The following is an 18788-nucleotide window of genomic DNA, read 5'->3' as shown; positions in this document are numbered from 1 at the left end:
ACTGTAGTAATGAGCCATAAAACCAGGGTCCCTGTCCAGTCCATGGTTTTTGATGTCTCATAGAGTTATGAACATAAGTTCCCTGGCTCGCCTTCTGAAGGTGTTATGCAGGTTTCCTTTGAGGACAAGTATTGAAAAATCAGATATGAAGTGATTGCTTTATGAAAAGTGTGTGCCCACAGATGATATGGGTTTTTTTCTTTTTCTGTGCGAGTTCATTCAAGAGCATAGTGATTGTCTGGTTTCACCCATATAAGTTGATATTGGGGAATTTGATGCACTGGATGAGGTACCTCACTATGTGCCTGCTGCCCTTAACTGCTTGCTTGAGTGTTGTGTGCCGGGAAAGTGCTGGAGTTTGAAAGATGGTAGCCACCTCCTTCTCCCACTTTCTTAAAATTCATGGAATTTATTTATGTCCATTCCTACCTGCAATGCAGCTGTGGAAAGAATATGTTAATTGTGTTAACAGACTTGGACAGATTGCAGAAAACTGCTAAATATTGATTCCATTAAGGCTGAGTTTCAGATTAAAGTGAATTTCAATTGTACATGTAGTATTTTATGAAGTGATTTAAAAAAACAGAGGCATTGAAATTTTAAAACTGATGAGTACCATTTTAAACATTAAATTGAAGCTTATGATCATTGCATTCTATACTGAAGGGCAGCAGAAAAGTACACTTGAGAGAAAAATACATGATATGTTAATGGGAATGGTGTTTCCCTAAAATGTCTCTTAAGAAAAAGCATTGTTCCTTACTTTTCATGTACTTTTCCCTTATTTCCATGCAACAAAGGTGGTCACTCTAGACAGGAAACCAATTCTTAGGGCACATTGGGCAATTAATTTTCCCTCTCCTTTAGTTTATATTCTCTTTCAATTTCTAATGCACCTGTCAAAGTGTCAAGGCACAAAACAAGATAATCGAAAATGAGTTACTGTGGTCCAGGAATGGACTTTGTTTTTTGTTTTTTTTTTTAAAACTCCCCTGTTTGGGTGAGTGTAACTCTAAGCGCTCTTTAATTAGTTTTCCACAAATATGCTGCAATAGTCATCTAACATTTGCTGTTAATATTTTTGCCATTGTTAACTAGAATAATCGTAGAAAGTGAACACAGGCAGAGAGAATTCATTTAAAACTTCAAACCAAAATTCACACAAATTTTAACTGAAGCATTTACCCAACTCTGCTTGCTACCGATTCCCCAAGCAGGCTTCAAAGAGATGATTAAAGTAAGACAGATTAGACTCTAGGAAAATATCCTCATATCAATCTTTAATACACTTCAAAATTGCATGCAGTGCTTGTACACTGTCTTTGAAGAATGAGACCTTTGATATAAATTATACAGTGTTTAACATCTCAGAGTCCTTTGGTAGAAACAGAACATGAAATTGATCTGAAACTGGCTGATGGCTGATCAGTCAGCACTGGGATAAAGCACATAGATCAGCAAGGCCTCTGCTCTGCTGTGCTGTGTGTTTTCATGGCCTGTCCAGAGGCTACTGAAATGAAAGGCTCTTAAATAAGCAGTGAATCCTTCTGATGTTCTGCCACACATCCCAAAGGACTAACATTACTTACATCCTGCACGTGTCATGGAGGCTGCATGAACCCACCCATTACTTCAAAGGAGCACAAGAGGTCCCCAGTGTCTGCTGCAGTAGCAAGGGCAGGAATGATCATGTGGTACGGCTGTTTTCTCAGGGTGAGGCAGTTCAGGTGACTGGGAGATAGTGAGAAATTGAATTCTCTATTCTAGAAAACAAATACAAACCCTTATTAATAGAATAAACCCCCCGGGATTGCCAAACACAATTCATCTGGCTGGACAAGAACCATGCAGCCTAAAGTAAGCATGCACAATAGTTACTAGCTTTTCCAGTTGTTGGCCAGCTAGTCCATTGACTGACATCACACGTGGCATCACCAACATGTACCCAAAGCTGGGCAGCAGCGAGAGCAGCTCACAAAAGCTATTCCTATGCAAGACGTGGAGCACCCAAGTAGGCTCTTGGATATAGGCAGGTGATGAGACTATACACAAACAAGCCCGCCCATGCACTCCTGGGGAAATGGCCTGAGTATGATCATACTAAAAACAGTGAACAGCTCTCAAATGGCAGCATTTTAATAGTGACCACTGTAAAACTGTTTGGGCCTAGCATCATGCCTCTGAAGTGTGGGGTCCATTTCTGGGCCTCATCACTGAAGTCAGTGACTCTCTGTGGAGCTCCTGCTCCCCTCTACGGGTAAGTTTGGCCTGGGAACACAGACAAGAAAAGTTCTAAGGGAGTGTGGGTTGGGGAAGGAGCAGACATGCTAAACAATGACCCAATACTTGAAATTTGCAACAATGGTCACATGCAGTCAGTTCTCGGTCCCACCTTTCCACTCCAATCAGCAGAAACTATATAATGTGTCTCACACCCACACAATATGCATTCTGCCAGCTGCCAGACATAAAACCAACACATCTGTGCAGGATACAACACAGTACAATGGGAACACAGCCCCTCTGCAAGCATGTACTCAAAACTTATTGTCTGTCCACTCAGTATACTGTATATTTTGTTCAAAGGGTGAAAGTGACAATATTATGCTGAGTGACCCGAATAAGACTAGCTAAGGAGACTATATTTTCTTGCTGTGTGGTTTAGTACTGTTTCTGCTGTGTTGGAGCATCCTGCCTGTCCAGCATCTGTCAAATGTATTCGGGAGTTTACCATTCTTATGATGGAAGCCATGTGCAGCTGTTGTAAGTGTTCCAGATGTGTACATTCCAAAACATGTCTCTGCTTGTGGAGAGTGTCTGTATACTGAAGCATTTACAATGAGTGTATTCAAAATCTGCTATATAGTTCTGACTCCCCCAGCTGTATCATGACAGCAGAGCTTAGCTGGAATGGTCTATGGTTGAACATGTGTTGCTGATTTAATGATCAGTGCATGCATGAAGTAGGACCAGCCATCAGTACAATCCCCTCATGATCAACGTCAACTACTCCCATAAACCTGCATGCTTGTGCATATCCTTCCATCTATATAATGTATGGGGTATGTTTGATTTTCTGTATTGCATAATCACAATGTTCTGTTCCTTTATATTCACTTGGCTCTTTTTCTCTGTCTACTCCCCTTTTATGTAACTTAGGACCACTTCCCCGCAAAAGTTACTCTCATTTTCTTTCCCTCTTTCACCTGTCATCCCTGTGCAGCAACTGCATTCTTTGAAGGGAGGAAGCAGATATACTTAAGGATATCTTGCATTTCATAGGGAATGCACATGGTACGCAGGGCAGCACACAATTGTGTTTCGTATGACAAACCCGATACAGTATGTTACAAAGTGTGGAAGTAAAAGAAAGTGAAAGAAGGCAATAAATAAAAATACCATACCCAAATGAGGTAAGACAGAACAAGGCAGAGAATCTGAAGACTGATTAAAAAAAGAAGAAAAAGGCACACGTAGAACAGTTAGTGCCAACACAGTCGATTCAAGAAAATATATAAGTAGTACCATGCCAAGAAACAAGTGTATTACAAATTCCTTGGAGATCACAGATTCAGTCTTGGGGAACAATTTTCAGAAGTGCCTATGTCACTGAGGGTATGTCTACACTACGAAATTAGGTCAAATTTATAGAAGTCGGTTTTTTTAGAAATCGTTTTTATATAGTCGATTGTGTGTCCCCACAGAAAATGCTCTAAATGCATTAAGTGCATTAACTCGGCGGAGTGCTTCCACAGTACCGAGGCTAGCGTCGACTTCCGGAGCGTTGCACTGTGGGTAGCTATCCCACAGTTCCCGCAGTCACTGCTGCCCATTGGAATTCTGGGTTGAGATCCCAATGCCTGATGGGGCAAAAACATTGTCATGGGAGGTTCTGGATACATGTCATCATGCCCTCTGTGAAAGCAACAGCAGACAATCATTTCGCGCCTTTTTTCCTGAGTTACCTGTGCAGACGCCATACCACGGCAAGCATGGAGCCCGCTCAGCTCACTGTCACCATGTCTCCTGGGTGCTGGTAGACGTGGTACTGCATTGCTACACAGCAGCAGCAACCCATTGCCTTGTGGCAGCAGACGGTACAATAGGCCTTAAAACCATCCTCATCATGTCCGAGGTGCTCCTGGCCGCCTCGGTAAGGTCGGTCAGGAGCGCCTAGGCAGATATGGGTGCAGGGACTAAATCAGGAGTGACTCGACCAGGTCATTCTCTTTAGTCCTGTAGGCAGTCCTATTGTACCACCTTCTGCCGAGTAGGCAGGAGATGAGGGTGGCTAGCAGTCCTCTGCACCGTCTGCTGCCAGCCAAAGATGTAAAAGATAGATGGAGTGAATCAAAACAAGAAATAGACCAGATTTGTTTGGTATTCATTTGCTCCCCCTTCCTTCCTCCCTCCGTGAAGTCCTGCCTGAAATACCAGAGGGAGGGATAGCTTAGTGGGTTGAGCATTGGCCTGCTAAACCCAGGGTTTTGAGCTCAATCCTTGAGGGGGCCATTCTGTGTGACAGTTGTTTTTGTTTCTCCTTGATGTAAAGCCAGCCCCTTTGTTGATTTTAATTCCCTGTAAGCCAACCCTGTAAGCCATGTCATCAGTCGCCCCTCCCTCCGTCAGAGCAACGGCAGACAATTGTTCCGCGCCTTTTTTCTGTGCAGACGCCATACCACGGCAAGCATGGAGGCCGGTCAGCTCACTTTGGCAATTAGGAGCACATTAAACACCATGCGCATTATCCAGCAGTATATGCAGCACCAGAACCTGGCAAAGCAAAACCGGGCGAGTAGGCAACTTCAGCACGGTGACGAGAGTGATGAGGACATGGATACAGACTTCTCTCAAAGCATGGGCCCTGGCAATGCGGGCATCATGGTGCTAACGGGGCAGATTCATGCCGTGGAACGCCGATTCTGGGCCCGGGAAAGAAGCACAGACTGGTGGGACCGCATAGTGTTGCAGGTCCGGGACGATTCCCAGTGGCTGCGAAACTTTCGCACGCGTAAGGGCACTTTCGTGGAACTTTGTGATTTGCTTTCCCCTGGCCTGAGGCGCATGAATACCAAGATGAGAGCAGCCCTCACAGTTGAGAAGCGAATGGCAATAGCCCTGTGGAAGCTTGCAATGCCAGACAGCTACCAGTCAGTTGGGAATCAATTTGGAGTGGGCAAATCTACTGTGGGGGCTGCCGTGATGCAAGTAGCAAATGCAATCAAAGATCTGCTGATACCCAGGGTAGTGACCCTGGGAAATGTGCAGGTCATAGTGGATGGCTTTGCTGCAATGGGATTCCCTAACTGTGGTGGGGCCATAGACGGAACCCATATCCCTATCTTGGCACCAGAGCACCAAGCCGGCGAGTACATAAACAGCAAGGGGTACTTTTCAATAGTGCTGCAAGCACTGGTGGATCACAAGGGACATTTCACCAACATCAGCGTGGGATGGCCGGGAAAGGTACATGATGCTCGCATCTTCAGGAACTCTTGTCTGTTTCAAAAGCTGCAGGAATGGACTTTCTTCCCAGACTAGAAAATAACCGTTGGGGATGTTGAAATGCCTATAGTTATCCTTGGGGACCCAGCCTACCCCTTAATGCCACGGCTCATGAAGCCGTACACAGGCAGGCTGGACAGTGGTCAGGAGCTGTTCAACTACAGGCTGAGCAAGTGCAGAATGGTGGTAGAATGTGCATTTGGACGTTTAAAAGCACGCTGGCGCAGTTTACTGACTCAGTTAGACCTCAGCGAAACCAATATTCCCACTGTTATTACTGCTTGCTGTGCGCACCACAATATCTGTGAGAGTAAGGGGGAGACATTTATGGCGGGGTGGGAGGTTGAGGCAAATCACCTGGCTGCTGATTACGCACAGCCAGATACCAGGGCAGTTAGAAGAGCACAGGAGGGTGCGGTGTGCATCAGATAAGCTTTGAAAACCAGTTTCATGACTGGCCAGGCTACGGTGTGAAAGTTCTGTTTGTTTCTCCATGATGAAACCTCCCGCCCCTTGGTTCACTCTACTTCCCTGTAAGCTAAGCACCCTCCCCTCCTCCCTTCGATCACCGCTTGCAGAGGCAATAAAGTCATTGTTGCTTCACATTCATGCATTCTTTATTAATTCACCACACAAATAGGGGGATAACTGCCAACGTGGCCTGGGAGGGGTGGTGGAGGAGAGAAGCACCAGGAGGGGTGGTGGAGGAGGGAAGGACAAGGCCACACAGCACTTGAAAAGTTTAAAACTTTAAAACTTATTGAATGCCAGCCTTCTGTTGCTTGGGCAATCCTCTGGGGTGTAGTGGCTGGGTGGCCAGAGGCCCCCCCACTGCGTTGTTGGACGTCTGGGTGAGGAGGCTGTGGAACTTGGGGAGGAGGGCGGTTGGTTACACAGGGGATGTAGCGGCGGTCTGTGCTCCTGCTGCCTTTCCTGCAGCCCAACCATACACTGGAGCATATTGGTTTGATCCTCCAGCAGCCTCAGCATTGAATCCTGCCTCCTCTCATCATGCTGCCTCCACCTTTCAGCTTCAGCCCTCTCTTCAGCCCGCCACTTACTCTCCTCAGCCCACCACCTCTCCTCCTGGTCATTTTGTGCTTTCCTGCAGTCTGACATTGTCTGCCTCCACGCATTTGTCTGTGCTCTGTCAGTGTGGGAGGACAGCATGAGCTCAGAGAACATTTCATCACAAGTGCGTTTTTTTCGCCTTCTAATCTTCACTAGCCTCTGGGAAGGAGAAGATCCTGTGATCCTTGAAACACATGCAGCTGGTGGAGAGAAAAAAAGGGACAGTGGTATTTAAAAAGACACATTTTATAGAACAGTGGGTACACTCTTCACGGTAAAACTTGCTGTTAACATTACATACATAGCACATGTGCTTTCGTTCCAAGGTCGCATTTTGCCTCCCCCCCACCACGTGGCTAGCCCCTCTGCCCTCCCCACTCCCCATGGCTAACAGTGGGGAACATTTCTGTTCAGCTACAGGCAAACAGCCCAGCAGGAAGGGGCACCTCTGCATGTCCCCTTAAGAAAAGCACCCTATTTCAACCAGGTGACCATGAATTCTATCACTCTCCTGAGGATAACACAGAGAGATAAAGAATGACATTGTTTGAATGTCAGCAAACATACACTGCAATGCTTTGTTCTACAATGATTCCCTAGTACGTACTACTGGCCTGGTGTGGTAAAGTGTCCTACCATGGTGGACGGAATAAGGCTGCCCTCCCCGGAAACCTTTTGCAAAGGCTTTGGGAGTACATCCAGGAGAGCCGCAAATGCCAGGGCAAATTAATCATTAAACATGCTTGCTTTTAAACCATGTATACTATTTTAAAAGGTACACTCACCGGAGGTCCCTTCTCCACCTGGCGGGTCTGGGAGGCAGCCTTGGATGAGTTTGGGGGGTACTGGCTCCAGGTCCAGGGTGAGAAACAGTTCCTGGCTGTTGGGAAAACCGGTCTCTCCGCTTGCTTACTGTGAGCTATCTACAACCTCATCATCATCATCATCTTCCTCGTCCCCAAAACCTGCTTCCGTATTGCCTCCATCTCCATTTAAGGAGTGAAACAACACGGCTGGGGTAGTGGTGGCTGAACCCCCTAAAATGGCATGCAGCTCGTCATAGAAGCAGCATGTTTGGGGCTCTGAGCCGGAGCGGCCGTTTGCCTCTCTGGTTTTCTGGTAGGCTTGCCTCAGCTCCTTAAGTTTCACGCGGCACTGCTTCGGGTCCCTGTTATGGCCTCTGTCCTTCATGCCCTGGGAGATTTTGACAAATGTTTTGGCATTTCGAAAACTGGAACGGAGTTCTGATAGCATGGATTCCTCTCCGCATACAGCGATCAAATCCCGTACCTCCCGTTCGGTCCATGCTGGAGCTCTTTTGCGATTCTGGGACTCCATCATGGTCATCTCTGCTGATGAGTTCTGCGTGGTCACCTCTGCCGATGAGCTCTACACTCACCTGCAGCTTGCCATGCTGGCCAAACAGGAAATTGAAATTCAAAAGTTTGCGGGCCTTTTCCTGTCTACCTGGCCAGTGCATCTGAGTTGAGAGTGCTGTCCAGAGCGGTCACAATGGAACACTCTGGGATAGATCCCGGAAGCCAATACCGTCTAATTGCGTCCACAATACCCCAATTCGACCCAGCAAGGCCGATTTCAGTGATAATCCCCTTGTCAGGGGTGGAGTAAGGAAATCGATTTTAAGAGCCCTTTAAGTTGAAAAAAAGGGCTTCGTCGTGTGGACGGGTGCAGGGTTAAATCGATTTAACACTGCTAAATTCGACCTCAACTCCTAGTGTAGACCAGGGCTTAGGGACTCAAGTCCCATTTTCAAAAGTGACTTAAGCCTTAGAAGCCTAAGACTCCTTGAAAGTTAACAGGACTGAGGCTCCTATGTGCCTAAGTCACTTCTTAAAATGAAACTTAGACTCATAAGTCACTTAGACACTGAAAATATTGCCCTTAGTCTCTATTTATTTTTAACATGATAAAACTGACCATTTTATGATATTCAAGTGAGAGTTCAATCCAACCATTAAAAGCCAATTGGTTCTTTAAGTATTATTCTTTAATTCTAGTGTGCAAGGTAAGGACGGTGGGGTGGAATACGGCAAGGGAATGTGGGAGTGAGGAGAGGGGTATGGGGTACTGGGGAAGGAGGATGAGATGGGGAAGAAAAGAGGATAGGGGAATCGCGGGGGCAAGTGGGAGCCCGGCATCTCCCTGGCAGCAGCTGGGGCTCTCCTGTTAAGGAGGCCCATCAAACTGGAGCCAAAAATCAGACACCTGGCAACACTAGCTGGATCCCCTGGGCTGAGCCCCAACCACTTTCGCCTGGATCCCCGGCAGAGACCCATTGCCTTTGCACCTGGAACCCCCTTGCCCCCATGACCCCTGGTGCATCTGGATCTCCCACTGAGCCGCCCGCACCCAGCTTGCTCCACACAAAGAACTCTCACCCCACACCTGGATCCCCCCACCCTAATCCCCTCCACACTTGGATCCTGCTGGGCTGAGCCTACCCACCCAAACCTGGTGCACCTGGTGCAGAGGGGAAGGGCCCCTGGGTGTTTCTGGGGCAGGCCCGGCCCTTGCACTGTGTCAGGGTCAGGTGCAGCCTCCCTGTCGAGTCTCTGTACTGGTGGTGGCTTCAGGGTGATCTCCCACCTCAATGCAGCCAGTGGCCTGTGCGTCCCCACTGCCATACTGGAGCCACGTTTATTTATTGACAAAATTGCAATGCATATTGTGTGCAAAATTTTTATTTTTTTGGCGCAGAATTCCCTCAGGAGTGTATAGGGTATGAAAGGTACTTTAGACAGCAAATTCTCAAAAACAAAACGTATGAAATAACCTCAATCTCTCAATAGTCTTGGCAATATTCACATATATTTATAATTCATAATCTCCAAATTATTAATTTTTGAACTGCCACTTCTAGTCTTTACTTCTGTTTAATGCATATTACTTAATGTGATGTGGCTTAGCCATTTTGCTAGAGAAAAGAACAAGATATTTCTACATATTTTATCTAGGTATAACACTTACAACCAGTGATGAGCTGCCAAAATCTTAACAAAGGGTTCCCTCCTCACCCCACGAGGGGGTCGTTGCCCACCCTCGCCCCCTGGGACTCCTGCCCCATCCAACCCCCTGCGTTCCTTGACACCCCCCCCAGGACCCCTGCCCTATCCACCCCCCTCTCCTGTCCCCTGACTGCCCCTAGAACCAGGCAGGAGGGTCTCGTGGGCCACCGTAGTGGGTGCCTACCCCACCCCGCCCCTAAGAGCCAGAGGCACCTGCCGGGGGGGCAAGGTGGGGAGTCCCGGAGGTGCTTACCTGGGGCAGCTCCCAGGAAGCATCCAGCAGGTCCCTCAGGCTCCTAGGGGTGGGGGAGCGTAACTAGGGGGGGAGCAGGGGGAGCGGCCGCTCCCCCACTGATCACATCAAAAGTGGTGCCTTAGGCACTGACTCCCTGGGTGCTCCAGGGCTGGAGCACCCAAGGGGAAAATTTGGTGGGTGCAGAGCACCCACCAGCAGCTCCCCACCCCGCGCCCAGCCCCAGATCGCCTCATCTCCACTCCGCCTCCGCCCCTGAACGCGCCACCCCGCTCTGCTTCTCCGCCCCTTCCCCCGGCTTCCCGCGAATCAGCTGTTTAGCGGGAAGCCTGGGAGGGCTGAGAAGCAGGCGGTGGCTTCGCACTCAGGCCAAGGGTGGCAGAGGTGAGCTGGGGCAGGGAGAGATTCCCCTGCATGCCCCCCTCCACCCCCGAGTTACCTGCTGTGGCGCGGGTGGCCCTCCTCGTGCCCCTCCCCCCCACCCCAGCTCACCTCCGCCTCCCTGGGCCTGAGCGGGAAGCTGCGGCCTGCTTCTCAGCCTGCCCCAGCTTCCCGCGCAAACAGCTGATTCGCGGGAAGCCTGTGGGGGCAGAGAAGCAGAGCGGGGCAGCACGTTCAGGGGAGGAGGCGGAGGCGGAGCAGAGGTGAGCTGGGGCCGGGGGTGGGGCGGAGAGCTGCTCCCACCCGCCAAATTTTCCCCTTGGGTGCGCCAGGGCTGGAGCACCCCTGGAGTCGGCGCCTAAGGCGCCACTTTTGACCGGTTAAATTTAGAAGCCCTTTTAGAACCGGTTGTCCCTCGCGGAACAACCGGTTCTAAAAGGGCTTCTAAATTGAACAACCGATTCTAGCGAACCAGCTCCAACTCACCACTGCTTACAATCTATTATGGTTCTCTCATGTGCCAAAGACTTTTTATAATACAAATTCAAATGAAAATGTACACTCTAAAAATATAAAATTTGAATGTATCACAAATGTATACCAATTTTTCTTGGCTGTGGGGGATAAAATAAAATTTGAAAATATGAATTTTGCAATTCCATATCCATAGTTACTTATAGCTAGTATTAACTGGCCAAAAATAAATTAGCAAAGGCTAATTCATTTTCACTGCCCAAGAAATGATCCAAGGAAGAATGTATGTAGTTGCTTATGTAGGAGAGTATTGAAAAATCTATATGGGTCCCATTGTTCTCCATCTACTAAAAACTGACTGGACATGTCATTATGGTGACCTGCTGACCATGGCTGTTTATGCTCTTAACAGCAAGTGTCAGGCAAGTCTGAGCTTGAAGCATCAAACTTTGTTTATAAAGAATTTATCGTGCAAACTTGGTATAAAGCCAAAGAAATACCTATGAAGATTTGTTTATTTGTTTTTTAAACACTGGTCAACTCATTTCACAGTCTGATCTAAATTAATAAGAAAATATACATTAAGAAATGTAACTTTAGGATACTGTATAGCAAAGCACTCTAACTGCTTTTTTGGAGAGTTTTCATGCAGACTAAAACAAGTTATGTTTGGAAAAAACTTCTCACTTGTAAAGTAAATCCACAGCCACCTGGTTCCAGTCCTATGCCAAAGCCCATATAGTTGCTATTGATGAAAGAACTGGCATTGCCTTGAGCATTGACAACAGTGAAGTAAACTGTGTCACTTCCTACTGGTAACAAGTTTCCTTTATTATAGTTGTCACTGACTCTAAAACAGCGAACATAAAAATCATTAGCGTGCAACAAAAAACATTATTTTATGGCCCAATTTAAATTGCATCTTAAGGTGTTGCTCACCTTACTCCTACAATTAATCCTAGTTGAAGTCAATGGGAATATTCCTATAAGTATGATGAGCAGCATTTGGCCCTGAATTTTTTGGGGTGGGTTTTGTTTATTAAAACAAAGGGCCAGATTCTGGTCTCTACTTGTATAATCTGGATTAACTCCAAAGACAGTAGAGTATAACGAAGATCAGAATCTGCCTGCAAAGGGACATCATGTAAAATTCAACTGATATCATTGAAAGATAAGGCCCAGGAAGGATCCAAAGTCTGTAGTCCTTTTATGACCAGGTAATGCCTAGATCAATAAGTGGTTTCTATTGTATATCATATGTTTGGTTAAGTACAAACATAGTCCTGCCAACAAATTTAAGTAAACACTCTTATCTAAAGTACACAAAAGCAGGCTAGCACGCGTTGGTACTTAAAAAAAAAAAATCACATTTAGAAATACTCTGTTCTCTTGAATTTTGAGAGCTGTCATAAGAGTCTTTCATGCAGTTCATGCAGGTCATTACTTTAAGAAATATATTTAAAATATCCTTTAAAACCACCCGCAATCCCCTGGCTTTGCTATCAACTAATGGAATTATTTCTCACACATTTCAACTAGAAAGAGGGACATAACACGGTTATCCCCTCGTCCCTCCTTTTTAATGTCTCACTTGAACCACTGGCAATAGACATATGTCAGCACTCAGCTATTGAAGGTGTAACTATAAAGAGGAAAAAAATACAAAATCAGTTTATATGCTGATGACATTTTTGTACTATTGAAGAATCCATCCTCATCTATCCCATCATTATTGAATCTAAGTTGACATTTTTTGAAAGATCTCTGGTTTTTGCATGAACTGGAATAAATCACAAGCAATGAAAATATCCAAAGACCAGCTCCTTCTCAGTTTCAGCATTTTCCATTTCAAATATACAAGGCAATATGCAAGGTGCTAATATCTGTCCTAATCGTCCCAAAATTGTTTTTAGAAATATGAACTATATATAGAAAGAAGTTTCTAAGGATGTAGAGAGGTGGTGTCTCCTCCCACTATACTTTCTAGGGAGAATAGAAATAGCCAAAATTGATATCTGCCCAAGAATGACTTGTGTCATTAGTCTATTGCCTTTCAAGGTCTCTCTTTTGCTCTTTCCTCAAATAAATAGGCAAGACCATTAAAAAATCCTGGGCAACTGGAAGTAGGGGGTTCCCAGATTTGTTTCTATATTATCTAGCATTCTAAATGCATCCCGTTGTAAAGTGGTTCCCTTCCAGCAGCTCTCTGCATACACACCAACGTGGTTGGAGATTGACAAAAGCTTAGCTATGCCATTTGATTCCCTCTCTCCTTTTATATACTGTAGGAGGCTACCCACACCGTTAAGTAAAAATCCAGTCTTTGCCTCTACATGGGGTATTTTGCAACTTGTTAAGATGATTACAGCATCTGATCTTTCTAATTCTCTTCTCATACCACTATGAGCTACCCCATGCCTCAGGATCAAGACCAATGGCACATTTAAGACAACTTGGATAGAAAAAGGATTAACAAAAATTAAAGATACAATACAAGATGATAGACTGGCCTCCTTCAATTACATTGTGTCACAAATATCAGATACTTCTGCCTCACAGTTCATTCTTTCAGTGGCTAGGCTCAAGAATTCATGAAAAGATAGGGGACAATTGGTCTGTTTCAACTCTCTCATCTCTAGAACATGTTAAGAAATAGGGAAACAAAAGTCACTTTGTAGGAATTACTTATAGTGCTCTGCATTACCCTCAATCTTGGTGTCAAACAAACATGGGAAAGAAAACTTAGCCTTACCCTCACAACAGAAACCTGGCAGGATCTCTGGCTTCATGTGAGAAATACTTCAAGTTCTTTATCCTTGCAATTCTTCCAGAAAAAGATATTGAACAGCTACGACTAGACTCCCGAACATTTGTTTAAGGCCATGTCTACACAACACAGTTTTGTCGACAAGTCAGCTTTCGTTGACAAAACAGTGGTGGAGTACACACTGAAATGCTCCTCCCACCGATGTAAATCCCCTGCTGTGCCGACATGATAAAACCACCCCGAGAAGAGGCGTAGGGCTTATGTCAGTGTAGTTAGGGTGACATAGACACTGTGCAGACACTACATTCTTTACATTGGCTGTTGGCTATCACTCTTGTCAATTTGGAGCCGTGAAATTGACAAGAAAGCTAGCTCCCAGTTCCCTAGGCGGGCCTCTGCTGGGTCATTGCCCCAAGCCGGGCTACTGTCCTGGGGTCCCAACTTCCCCCCCCACACACACACCCCAGAGCTCTGCTGCCAACCGGGAGAACGGCAGCCAGCCGGGAGAATGGCAGCCAACTGGACTCCAGGTGTGGATCTCCCCACTGGAGGCGAGAAGCTCCAGGTGTGAGGGCAGCTGGGCTGCTAGTGGGGAGATGCGCAGAGCTGAGAGCCCTGGCTCTCAGTACCCCACAGTGCCCCTCTTCAGTCAGTGGAAGTGCTCCTGGTGAGGACGCGCACCACCAACAGAAGGAGGGTAGTGCAGACATCAGCCACTGCAGTAATTAATGCCATGGCTGTAAGTTGACCTAACATGGGTCAACTTAGGCTACATCTACACTACAATCTAAGGGCTAGTCTACACTGGCCATGTTAAAGCATGGCCATAGCAGCGCTTTAACGTGGCTGTGTAGTCGCGGCAGAGCACTGGGAAAGCCAGCGCTTTTAAAAAACCACCTCCACGAGGGGCTCCCAGCACTGGGGCACGGTCTACACTGGCACTTTACAGCGCTGAAACTTGCTGCACTCAGGGGGGTGTTTTTTCACACCCCTGAGCGAGAAAGTTGCAGCGCTGTAAATTGCCAGTGTAGACCAGCCCTTAGGCTAGATTTGCAACACACAGTGAATGTTGGCGATGCAAACAGTCACATGCCAATCATTCACACATCCTCTATACCTGTCAAAAAATGCATGTGGCCTGGAACACAATATTCAGTGCTCTCTCAAAAACTTAAAGTGTTGTTATCTTTCCTTCCCCAAGCTTGTGTATTTTATGGGTGCTGGATGAGTTGGTATTACATTGCAGTAGCTATTTTAATGGCCAAAAGAGTTATTTTGAGAAAATGTAAATCTGAAATTCCTCCCTCGTACACAGACTGATTTAGTGAGTTCTCTACGACTGCATTAATGGAAAAAATGACTCTGTCTAATAGAAATATTTTTGGGGGGAGGGGGCAAAGGAGGATGTCTGGTCACACATGAAACTATTGCATAATTTTGCAGTTTAGTATATATTAGTCCCTGATACTCATAGGTTATGTTCTCGACAACTGGAGAAGCGTATCGGCTGCCACTGAACATGGTGCGAGGAACGCCAGGAGCTGGGAGTCCTGGTGCCAGAGGTGAAGAATACAGATCACACTATCATCACTCCGAGAGCCAGAACCATGCTGGAGGGGACCCTGAAGGATGCCATCCGCTGCCAATATGTGAAAAACCTGAAACAGAAGCCAGATCAGGGCAAAGCATTCGAGGTGACGTGCAAGTGGGACACCAGCAACCACTTCCTCCCTGGGGGCAGTTTCACCCAATTTGCCAAGTGGAGGTTCATCCACAGGGCCCAGCTCAACTGCGTCCCACTGAATGGAGCCGTCCGCCATGGGAATCGGGACAAGCGATGCAGGAAGTGCAGCTACGCCAACAAGATGCTACCCCACGTCCTGTGTAGCTGCAAGCCCCTTTCGAGAGCTCGGCAGCTGCAACACAACACCATCCAAGATTGCCTGGCCAGAGCCATCACACCACCCTTGGGGAAGGTTACCATAAAATCCGCCATCCCCAGAACTGACAGCCAACTGCAACCAGACATCGTCATCACCAACGTGGACCGGAAGAAGATCATCATGGTGGATGTCACAGTGCCAGCCGAGAACAGGAACCCGGCCTTCTAGGATGCCCGAGCTTGAAAGGTAGAGAAATATGCCCCTCTGGCCGAAACCTTGAGAGCTAAGGGTTACCAGGTCCAGACGCACACACTGATCATCGGAGCTTAGGCATATGGGACCCCAGTAATGAACGAGTGCTGAGAGAATGCGGAATCAGTCAACACTATGCTCGGCTGATGCGGCAACTCATGGTGTTGGATACTATCAGGAGGTCGAGAGACATTGACATAGAACACATCACTGGACATCAGCAATACCAGGAGGCATAGGCACCAACTTTCCGCAGCACCAGTGGCCCCAGCCCCCTGGCCCCAGCCCCGGCCCCACCCCGACTCCACCCCTTCCCCACCCCTGTCCTGCCCCCATTTCAACCCCTTCCCCAAAGTCCCTGCCCCAACTCCACCCCCTCCCTGCTCCTATTGGACCCCTTCCCCAAATCCCCACCCCGGCCCCGCCTCTTCCCCGAGCGTGCTGCGTTCCCCCTCCTCCCCCCTCCCTTCCAGCCATGTGAAACAGCTGTTTCGTGGCACAAGCGCTGGGAGCTAGGGTGAAAATGCAGGCACGCAGCATGCTCGGGGAGGGGGTGGAGGCGGAGGCAAGTTGGGCGGGGGGGGCGGGGCAGGGAGCTGCCGGTGGGTGCAGAGCACCCACCAATTTTTCCCCATGGGTTCTCCAGCCCTGGAGCACACACGGAGTTGGTGCCTATGCCAGGAGGGATGAGCTGGAGTGACAATGAGAAATGCAGTCAGGAAAGTAACAAATATTTTCCTCATGGATTGTATTTTCTAAATGGACAACCAACCTAATTCTCAATTACTGAGGGACAATCTCCAATCATTGGTATATTTTGCTTTCCACAACCAAATCTCTGTAGAACTTTTCATGAGTGATCTACCCAAGTATTCGGGTTCTAATATCTAAACTATATTATTAAATCTATTCACCTAAATGTGGGTTATTGCTGATTATGTACTTTATGTATCATATGACTTTTAAAAACTAACTTTGTATTTGTGGATAATCTAAGCACTATAGCCAGATGTTCAGATGCTCTTTTCCCAACCTACGTATTATATAATGTTTTTAACTTTAGTTTTAATATATTAGTCCCTGATACTCATAGGTTATGTTCTCACTTATTTATCTCTTTAGTCACTTCAGTAATTGATGCCCTGCATGCCTTCTATCTAGTCAGGGGGTGGGGATTGTTTGTTTTTGTTCTGTTTTTTCCAGGCTTTACAAGTAATGAACACTGCATTTTGTTTTTGTATGGTATTTCCATCTTGTATATGTATTAAAATATGTTTTATTTTGTGTTTATATTTTATATAAAAACAAAAGAAATAAAGTTTAAAAAACCCACTCTAAATGTCTATGCTTAAAAGGGCACTGTAGAGTTTGACCAAAATGAAAACACCTCCAGCCTCCAATGTTTTATTCCTCCCCTCCTGATACTAATAAAACTATCAGCCATACACATAAGTAAAAGAACAGTGTTAAAACTCCAGCTGTTAAGCTGGATGAGCCACCAGCAATGTGCTTAGGGAGCCGGATTTGTTGCAGTGTTGGATCATATTAAAGAAGTTCTATATTAAAATCACAAATGAGTTTGATTCCCCATAGTTTAAATTCCAGGGTATTACTAATTAAGAGGTCTCTTGGTTTTTGGTACTGTTTCTCTCCCTCTATGTGTGAAACTTGCAAGCTGCTAATCGTGTTAGTACATTCTAAGACAGAGTCTGTTCTCAAAGCAATTCTTTGTAACAACAACTATTCACAGAGAGAGAGAGACTCAAAGCAATACTCTGTAACAATAGAAACAGCACCCAGAGACTCCCCGCCCTTTTGTTGTATTCATCTTGCTTTGTTAACAATTGTGATTAAAATAGAGATAGAGGATGAATGTGGATGGATGCTTGGTGTGGATAGTAACTGAATGATCAGGGAGGTGCCAGCCTAAGAATCCAGTGTCCATCCGCTGAAGAAGGCGTCAAGTGGAAATAATCAGAGGACCCCCCCCCCGGAGGGCAGATTGGAATCCACCCAACAGCCTCAAGAATGGGAGAACCAAAGAACAAGATAACATCTGGCAGCACGGAGCCATCAGGAATGTGCCATCTGCTGATTGATTCAGCAACAGCATGATGAAGCAATTCCCATAGACTGGCATAGGAAGAAATTCCTATAAAAATGGACTCTAGAAAGTGAGAACTTTGGGGTCTGATTCTGCAAACCAACTTCCAGGAGCATCAGATGAGCATCTGACAAGGCCCTGCTCCCTCCTCATATCCAGGCCAGCTGGCCAATGGCTTGACATGAACAACTCTAAGGCTGGTAACTATGATAACAACCTTGCAGAACTTGTGTCTGTGTATGAATGAATGTGTGAATAAATATGAGATTGAATGGAATGTTATAACTATAACTAACTGCTTACTATGATTCTTTCTGTATTCACAATAAATGTGGTATTTTGCCTTTTCCCCTTTAATAAGATCCTGCTGGTTTTTATTTTATTGGTATAACAGCAGCGGCTCATGCACTGCATGTCACGTTGTCTATTGTTTAGTCTCCTGCCACCTTCATTCTATACTAGCTGGCATGGGACTAAACAAGAATCAATTTTCTGCCACTCTGTCAGAGCAACAAATTCAGAGCCCGGGAGTCTGTTTTGCAGAGGATTAGGAGTTTGAGTGTTTCAGTCCTTCTTTTGGAGAGCTGGCAGATTTTTCAGTATTGGGGGCAGTGGTGTATTTACATATGCGTCAGATGGGCCAGTGGCCTGGACACCAGCACTTGAGAGACAAAGAGAAGGGTTGCACAGATGACTTTTCATGCATTGTATGTTTCACTATGGCCTCCTGGATGGCTCTCGGATCACAGGGATCAAGATACAGGGCCTTTTCTTAAATAGAGCAGGCCAGGGAAAACATTCTTAGTCTGGGCTCTGAGCAAGAGAGGTCAATCACCATTGGGTGACTTTTACATTAAATTGTTTCAGGGATTCATTTGAGGGCTGTCAAACTTATTTTAAGATATCTGGGCTGCTCTTTACTTTTTACACAATATATAGTGCATATTTTAAATAAAATCATCCACTGCTTGATTGTAATAAACCATTATTGTTCTAATTCAAAGAGAAAACTGCCACTTTTATCAATTCATATGGTGAATCATGTTTGATAGTTTCCTATCACATTTCATTT

At 46.1% G+C, this 18788-nt stretch overlaps 1 pseudogene across 1 annotated transcript in view; it reads right to left on the bottom strand.

Moving 5' to 3' along the window:
• LOC311525781 (glutathione hydrolase-like YwrD proenzyme) overlaps positions 1-18788 on the bottom strand; it is a 45723-nt pseudogene that overhangs the window by 8627 nt on the left and 18308 nt on the right. Inside the window, exons 7-8 of the transcript in view lie at positions 11398-11560; positions 1590-1763 (exon numbers count right to left, since the gene is read on the bottom strand). The product of the transcript in view is annotated as a glutathione hydrolase-like YwrD proenzyme (transcript). The remainder of the gene's footprint in view (positions 1-1589; positions 1764-11397; positions 11561-18788) is intronic.

The sequence above is a fragment of the Lepidochelys olivacea genome (assembly GCF_965140295.1).
Source record: "Lepidochelys olivacea isolate rLepOli2 genome assembly, chromosome: 9".
NCBI classification, from domain to species: domain Eukaryota; kingdom Metazoa; phylum Chordata; order Testudines; family Cheloniidae; genus Lepidochelys; species Lepidochelys olivacea.
The sequence above is the reverse complement of the archived record's forward strand: the minus strand, read 5'-3'. Positions and strand labels throughout refer to the sequence as shown.